Source organism: Pinus tabuliformis, chromosome 3_1, assembly GCF_031772625.1.
Source record: "Pinus tabuliformis cultivar Carrire ecotype Pingquan chromosome 3_1, CPIR1, whole genome shotgun sequence".
NCBI classification, from domain to species: Eukaryota; Viridiplantae; Streptophyta; class Pinopsida; order Pinales; family Pinaceae; genus Pinus; species Pinus tabuliformis.
This window is the reverse complement of record NC_142301.1, coordinates 505,955,327-505,964,274: the sequence shown is the minus strand read 5'-3', so window position 1 is coordinate 505,964,274 and position 8,948 is coordinate 505,955,327. Positions and strand designations below refer to the sequence as shown.

Sequence of the window (8,948 nt, the reverse complement as noted above, 5' to 3'; positions counted from 1 at the left end):
TATATGCCAAAAACACAATATCATCGCTCTCCTGTTGCCATTATTTTTTGTTAACTCATTCAAATGCAGGTAATGCATAAGGATTCGTTAGTATCTATGAAATTTTCTCTCTTTCCAATAGAAAAATAGGTTCATCCTAATATTAATATATAAAATAAGGTTCATTAATATGTATGGTTCAATTTTGTTTGATGATCCTATTTCTCCAAAGGATATATTTTTTTTGAATTTTGTTTGGTATAAGATATGGTGATACCTTTAAATATGAGGTAATTTTGGGTAAAATTAGAAGTGGAACAATAAGTTGGGGTTTGAATTTCCTTTGTAGTAGTAGGCTACATGAAATTTCTATCGAAATGTTTTGTTGTGGCCCAACATAGAATAATATTTGGATGGAAAGGTTTGTTATGGGTGGTATGTTTTTTAGCCCTTCAACTCATTAGATTCTTTGTTTGTTGAAGGTATTTGTTGTTCTCAATTTTCCTTTTCCAAGGGCTTGATACTATTTGCTTTATTCATTTTTCATGGCCTAGTGAAAGAAGAATAATGTGCCTTGTCTCCACAGCTTTTCCATTTCACTAAGTTACAAATAAAAATAGTAAAATTATATATCCAAGAGACTAATAGCCTCTTGATACACCTTTATTGATTTAGGCACAAAGACCTTGGATGAGCGTATAACTACAATCTAGGTTTTTGAAATCAAGAGTTGGTTGTTACACATATTTAAAATCTACCCCTTTTCCCATTTGATCATTGTTTTCATACCGATGTTTTATATTTTAGATCATTTGATTAAAATTTGTAAGTCTATCCAAATGTATTCATGATTTCGCAGGCATATTTTGATGTAAATGAAGCTTCTATATCTTCAAGCAAGACCTTTCCTAGAGTGGACAATGAGGTAGTGAAAAAAGTTATATGTTCACAAATTCTTTGTTCCTAGTGTTTGGATTATTATCTTTAATTTATTGGTTATATCATTGTTTCCACTTCTTGCATCTTAAATTAATTTGTTCACATTTTATGCTCATGTTTCTTGGGCTATATTGATCTCAGTTTTTTGGTTTTGCTCTAGATATCTTAGTGAATTGTTGTCACTATCTTTTAAATCAATGGTTGTAGATTCTTCACTAGCATCATAAAGTGGAGGCAAATAGTTGCAACTATTTTTAGTGCCATGGTTATATTGTTAGTTGTTGTATAAGCACTTGAAATATCATAAAACAACCCATTATAGTTGGAACCAGATTCCCACAATCTATATATGTAACGATGATCAACAGGATCCAATGTTTCATGATGAGAATAAATTAACAGTCTCATATGCGGGGATATCATGTAGTCACTCTCATTCATGGATGATGTAGTGTAAGTCCATTACTTTTTTCTGAATTTGGATTATAACAAAAGGAGCCTTCAATTGGGTTCAAGATGTTGTAGCCATGCAATGTATTTGAAACTAGAAGTCCTTGAATCTGCAAACCATTGTGCCATTGTAATATATATTGCAAATTATTATTCTTACATTTTTTGTTTCTAGAGATGGTTAAAATTCTTGAATTTTTATCATCTTACTCTCATTGATGAGAGTCACAGATTATTCAAACAAGAACTATGGAAAATTAATATGTACTTTGGAAGCCTCAATATTCTTTGAGATTATCTCACCCTTAACAAGCTCTTTCTTTATCCAAGAGTTCTAGTAATTTTAAATATCATTATCTATTCTTCTAGGTGGATGGAATGCTATGTATGCACACCTACACATATTCAATCCATTAAAATATATCAAATTTCAATCCTTAATGCACCACCATGAACTAATAAATCGATGAAACTTAAACCAACTTGTTTCTAAAAATGGTATGCAGATGAGCGATAAGCTTTTATTCATTTGGACTAAAACTACCTCACTTGATATCAACTCTCAAGTAGTTGATCCATCGTAATCTGTAGCTCTTTCCACAATGAATGTTGAAGACCTGCCATGAAAGTAAATATGAATCGATGCACAATAATGCTAAAAAAAACCATAGTTTCGGTTGTTGTTAGGCATCTTATTGTTGGGTAAGGAGGGTTTATAGCAATAGGAATTGTTGGTCCCACATTTGTTCAACCAATATTTGCACAAGGATGGATTTTTAGGAGTCTCTTGATTTATTGGAGATTTGACAAAGAGTCGTGGCCTTACCTTTTCCACACCAGAGGAACCCTTGGAGTGGACTCACTATGCAAAGCCTTGGAAATTTATTTTCCCTGCTAGACTCACTGTGCAGAGCCCCAAAAAGTTATTTTCTGGGCTATTGATGTGATGATTAACTAAAGAAACTTTACCAACTACATTCAATGGTTATGTGCTTAAACCCCATGATGAGAGAATAACAATGTTCAAAGATGATGAGTGAAGCCCAATAAATTCCATATGGCCAGAGCTAGATCCTTCAAAGGAGAGTCTCAAAACTAACCCTATCTTCGTGACTCATCATTCTCACTCATGGTTGAGGTTGCATCCACACTTATGTTGACCAGGCTATTGAAAAGGATCTATTAGATTTTCCACAACATCAAACAAACAAAGCATGTTGAAACATAGCAGCAGATTATGGAAGTGGGATAGAGAAAGCGTTAAAGAGTTGTCGCATGTAACATCCCTCACTAGGGATTCCTCGAAAAACCTCAAGAACACTAGAGATTTTTTTTTTTTAATAACATATTTAGAGTGCACTCAAAACACACTACCTCTAAACAACAAATAACATCAACCATATATATAAGTAATTACAAAAATAAAAATCTTTCAACAGAGAAACAAATTCATTGAGAGTTTATTAATTCATTATAGTTCATAGTCTCTCTTTAGAGTTTGGACTTTAATCTATGAGACATGAAGATGGGAGTATTTTTCTTATTAGTCCTTGTCATCTACGACATGGGACTATAGTAATCAATTGTATTAGTTAGAATTAGTAATTGTGCATATTAATCCAAAGTTTTTATGAACTTTACCCTGTTCATAAAATGATCGTTGTTCTCAACCTATCAATTTATCAATTTCACTTTGAGGACTAATAAGATAATTTATGGTCTTATTTTTCCTCTTCCCAAGGCAAAAGAACCATATCATTAATATTATTCATACAATATATTTGTTCCATGCATTTATTTGATTCATATTTCCAAGATTTGAAACTAATGCTAGCATTAGTTTATAAACATTAAATGCTACATATAACCATGGATACACTGACTATAACCATGGAAACACTGAAGAGGGCCAGATATTTGTGTGCATATTGTTGTGGTGTATAAGGAACGAGACACTTGTTAGTCTTCTTATTCTTCTCCTGAGAAAAATCAGCGGCTACCTTCAGATTTAGTTGCAACTCCAGACTTCTTAGCAGGGTGCACAACCTCTCCTCTGCTTTATCTTGACAACCCAACTTCAACTCTGAATGATTTAGCTTGACAACCCAAATTCAACTCCAAGGAAACTGATTTTATCTCTGACAATGGAGTTGTGGTTAGCGTTGGTGCCAATGGGATCTAAGACTCGTCCAAGCTACCTAATGTCTGCATCTGAGCTTTGGTTAGTGCATCTCACATAAAACTGCAAACATTCGAGGGAAGACGACGTCTAGAACCATGATCGATAGAAATTTCATTTGGCAGTATGCGATGGTGGATTTGAAAGGATTGGTAGAAATGTCATTTGGAGGTACCGAGTATGCTAAGAAAAATGTCATATTTTGATTCTAGAAATTTCATTTGGAGGTACCAAGTATGCTGAGAAAAATGTCATATTTTGATTCTTGTAACACTTATCTGTTGAGTAGAGCACTTACTGGAACAAAATACCATTATAGGGATATTCCATTCTAGTTCAATAAGTTATATGATGTGGAACTGTCCAACTAGAGTAGACAACACCGTTTTCACACTTATCAACTCTCTAGTTTTATTAACCCTTCAAGCTTGTCTTCATGCAATCAAACTGTAAAACAAAAGTAAACCTAATCCACTCGCATAAGGAATCATAGCCTATATGAAAATCTCTAAAGCCACCCTATTGGAGGTGCCAATCCTGATTTCATGCATCTGTTGGACTTGAGACTAGCTCACATGTTGATTAGTCCACTAATATATCGAACTTATCCTCATGCAATAAAATTGGAATAGACTAGAGGTCATGCAAATGCTAAGCTGGGGTGGTGGATTCCATGCACCAATCCTATCTAATGTTGTTTTTTTTGTACTTGCAATATCATTTTAATGAAATGAAACACTAACCTTCAAATAATCAAAATAACCATTTGCGATGACAACCTTGTCAATGCTATAACTTCGTCTATACTCTTATCACCTTCTTATGTCTTCTATTCATTATTGTAATGCAATCAATTTAGTGTTTATTTACAAGTCATCACCATAACAAAAACCATAGAAACTTTTAACCTTTAAGCCTATTTTTTTCCCATAGTAGGATAGTGTTGTAATATTCTCTAATGTCATCTGTAACAAACCCAACACCTTGAGTGTTATCCAAGCGATAGGGTCAACTTCTCTAGAAACACACAATGGGAGAGAGAGATATTATCACTTTAAAAGTCAACTTCCTTGCGATAATGGCTATAGGTATCACTTGAGATGAACCCAACACCTTGAGTGTTATCCAAGCAATAGGGTCAACTTCTCTCAAAACACACAAAGAGAGAGAGATATATTATCACTTTAAAAGTTAACTTCCCTACAATAATGGCTATAGGTATCACTTGAAGTGTCATTTATCCAGTGATGTAGGGTATAGTGTCACATAGACCAAGTGATGTAGGGTATTGTGTCACATGGAATAAGTGTTTTCTAATGATAAGGGGGTTGGAGATCTTTCTTCATTACATCAAAATTTCCTTCTCTAGTGACATATGCTAGATATTGACATATTTCCCTCTCAAAGAAGATCACTGAGCATTATACACTAGACCCATCAAAGTTGAGCTCAAGTCCAAACTAGACCCATCAAAGTTGAGCTCAAGTCCAAACTATTGATCAATACACCATAGGAGAAATCCTTGGTGATCTTGGTCAATTAAGAGACTATTGATCAATACACCATAGGAGAAATCCTTGGTGATCTTGGTAAATTAAGAGGTTGGATTTTTCTAGACTCAAGTGTCATTTATCCAGTGATGTAGGGTATAGTGTCACATAGACCAAGTGATGTAGGGCATTGTGTCACATGGAATAAGTGTTTTCTAATGATAAGGGGGTTGGAGATCTTTCTTCATTACATCAAAATTTCCTTCTCTAGTGACATATTCTAGATATTGACATATTTCCCTCTCAAATAAGATCACTGAGCATTATACACTAAACCCATAAAATTTGAACTCAAGTCCAAACTAGACCCATCAAAGTTGAGCTCAAGTCTAAACTATTGATCAATACACCATAGGAGAAATCCTTGGTGATCTTGGTCAATTAAGAGACTATTGATCAATACACCATAGGAGAAATCCTTGGTGATCTTGGTCAATTAAGAGGTTGGATTTTTCTAGACTCATACCTAGGATTTTCATGTGAGCTCTAGGTTATTTTTTAGGAGAGTAGAATGGGTTGTGTAAGCTATGTGTCATAGTTGACTTTGCTAACCAAGAAATATGTCATTTTTGGCCCAAGGAAATCATGTTATTTATGAGAACTCACTCCCTTTAAATCATGAGTGTCATTGACAAAATAGAAACTTTCACAGGAGTAAATAACTTCCCAAATACCTTCATTCAAAAGTTTCAAAAAATGGCTTCTAGTCATTCTAATCAGTATTATCCCACTAGTGTATCTTTTCATACTACAGATGAGGGTGTAGGGTGTAACCATATATGTTATAGCCCTCAACCATTGTTTCTCATGGCCCATTTCACAGGAGTACAATGGTGGCATATATCCATATTTTCTTGGTGTCTATACAAAATGGTAGACCAAGTATTTATATTATTTTTGGTACTTGCAGTATCATTTTAATGAAATGAAACACTAACCTTCAAATAATCAAAATAACCATTTGCGATGTCATGAGAAACAATCTTGAAATAGGTTTCAAATGGGATATTTTCCATGTGTTGCTGGCAGTTGGGCCATGCTTTTGAATCTTTGATGGGTTTTACAACTTCTTATAGGGATTTCTTCTAGCATTGCTAGAATTTGTTCCTTGCTACAATTTCTTCTAGATTTTAGATAGACTATGTAGTAACACAACATTCAATTATAATTTCCTTTAATGGTCCTAAATTATCCTTTTGGTGGCATCCATGCTTATTTGGTTTATTTTGGTTATGAGTCCCACATTCATGCTTGGAATATGGCACGGGGGTGATTGGTTGAAGAGAGATTTGGTTCAACCAATCTATGGTCGGGTGGAACATGGAAGTCCCAAACCTAGTTGGCCTATTCATTCATTAATAAGAGTTTCTTCTCCTTGGTATTTTATGTGTAAATGTATTAGTTCATATGTAGCATTTATGGTTGTTGTATCCTTGTTATTTTTGTTATCTATATGTTGGTTATGAGTATGCTTTATGATAGTTATGATGTATGAATCTCATCACGTTTTTTATTTATAAATGAACGAGCAATGAATATATGACCTAATATATAATATTGCAGCTAATGTGATAAGGCATCAATGCTTCTTAGCGATTCTCATATAAGTATGAGACCCCTATGCTCAGATATGTTGTTATGACATGTAGAATGCATATTTGTGACATGTCTGACGAAATCACTGTCATGGTTGGTGTTATAGACATTTTTGTGCCTTACAGCTCTAAGCATGAAATTTCCATAAACCAAGGGATCCTAAGTCCCTAAAAGTGTTGTTCCGACCCCTAGAGGAACAAGGTCAACAAATTACAGCTTCTCCCGGAAGTTCTCCACCAGAAACTGCTCAGAATCAGTCAAATCAGGATCATTTCAGCTGCTCCACTAGCTAGCTGCGTTGCATAGCACCCAAGTACACTAGCTAGGTGCGTTGCAACGCACCTAAATGCACTACCAGGGTGCGTTGAGCGGGAAATGACAAATGGCAGTGTCATTCCGCGATGTGTACAGACAATGGAAGCTTCCAGAATCTTCCCCAATGACACTTGCCTCACTGAGTTCGACCAAGGATGAGAAAGAGGCTCTCAGTCTCCAAGTGGAAGCAAGAACTGACAGAGAGAAGCCACTAGTCAAATCATAAGCTGACTCATCCTCTTTGCATACATCTATATATGGATCCCTCATCCCAGAGATCCAGAGGCTGGAATTTTGGACATTGCAGAGAATTGTTGTTGGTTTTGAGATAGAGATCAGAGTATTGGGTGATTTATGCTTTGTTGGAGGTGAAGAGGGGATTCCTTTGCTGGGGGGTTGATGCTGGATCAGGAATCATCGGTTGTAACTCCTCCTGGACCTTCTTGTTATATCAATAAAACTATTTGAGTTTCTCCTACATGCTTGTGTATCAATGATGTTTGTTATATTTTCATGTTTAGCTTAAATCTGATCCTAAGCTATTTATGAATATAAATCCATGTCTTTGTGTAGTCTCCAAGGATGGGATTCGCCTCGACCCGTGTAAGGTCCAGGCAATCATAAATCTGCCTCCACCTTCAAATTTGCTTCAGATTCAGAAACTCCAAGGGAAAGCAAACTTTCTGAGGAGGTTCATTCCAAATTACGCTGGACTTGCTAAAGGTTATACACGTCTTTTGAAAAAGGAGGTACCCTTTGTCTGGGATCAGGTCACACAAGCTTCCTTTGATGCTTTAAAAGATTCCCTAATGAAAGCATCATTAATGTATGCCCCCGATTATCAAAGATATTTTAACATGTATCTGGCTGCAGCAGATAAGACCATCGCAATGGTTTTAGTTCAAGAAGTCGATGGAATTGAACATCCTATATATTATTTAAGTAAGAACTTAAATAATACAGAAAGAAAATATTCTTATGTTGAAAAACTAGCGCTTGCAGCTGTTCAAGCGATACAAAGATTTCGACACTATGTCCTCTTTCGGAAAACTACCATTCTGTCATATTGCAACCCCATGACTTATATATTGTCGCGACAGTTGCTGGGGGAAAATATTCAAAATGGATAGCGATCCTTCAAGAGTTTGATCTGGAATTTGTAAAATCCAAGTCAAAGAAAGCTCTAGTTTTTGCAGAACTATTATGCGATCTCCCATCGTCATCCAACGATGAAACATCCGAAGAATCAATCGTGGATGAGAATTTGTTTCTGATATCAACAAGCAATGAGTGGTATGGAGATATAATAATTTATCTCCAAACCCAAAAATTTAGGCCAAACACCTCACACTCTGAACAAAAACGTATTCGATACCAAGCAAAAGACTACATGATCGTCGGTGATACACTTTACCGCCGTGGTATCGATACAATTCTGAGAAGGTGCCTCACCCATCAAGAGGCCGAAAAATCCCTGAATGAGTGTCATTCAGGCACCTGTGGGGGGCATCAATCTGGATATGCTACAGCACAAAAAATATTACGAGCAGGATACTTCTGGCCAACAATGTTCAAAGATTGCATAACCGCAGTCAGAAGTTGCCATGCTTGTCAAATTTTTGATAGCAAAACCAGAAGACCACCTACACCTCTACAGCCAATAGTTGTTGTTGGGCCGTTCGCCAAAAATGTAACCCCACCTCGACCGGGGGGCATGGGTATATCATAGTTGCAGTTGACTATTTTACCAAATGGGCCGAGGCGATGCCTACATTAGATAATACTGGTGAAACAGCTGCCCTTTTCTTTTTCAATCATGTAGTCGCCAAATTCGGCGTACCACAGGCTATAGTCACAGATCATGGATCGCATTTTCGCAATCACATGATGGTCGAATTAGCTGCTAAACTAGGGTTGTCTCACGACAGCTCTACTCCGTA

General features: G+C 36.0%; 1 pseudogene; it reads right to left on the bottom strand.

Annotated features, from left to right (window-relative positions):
* Window positions 1-1,030: 1,030 nt before the first annotated feature.
* Window positions 1,031-8,948, bottom strand: part of LOC149188028 (uncharacterized) — a 33,945-nt pseudogene continuing 26,027 nt past the window's right edge.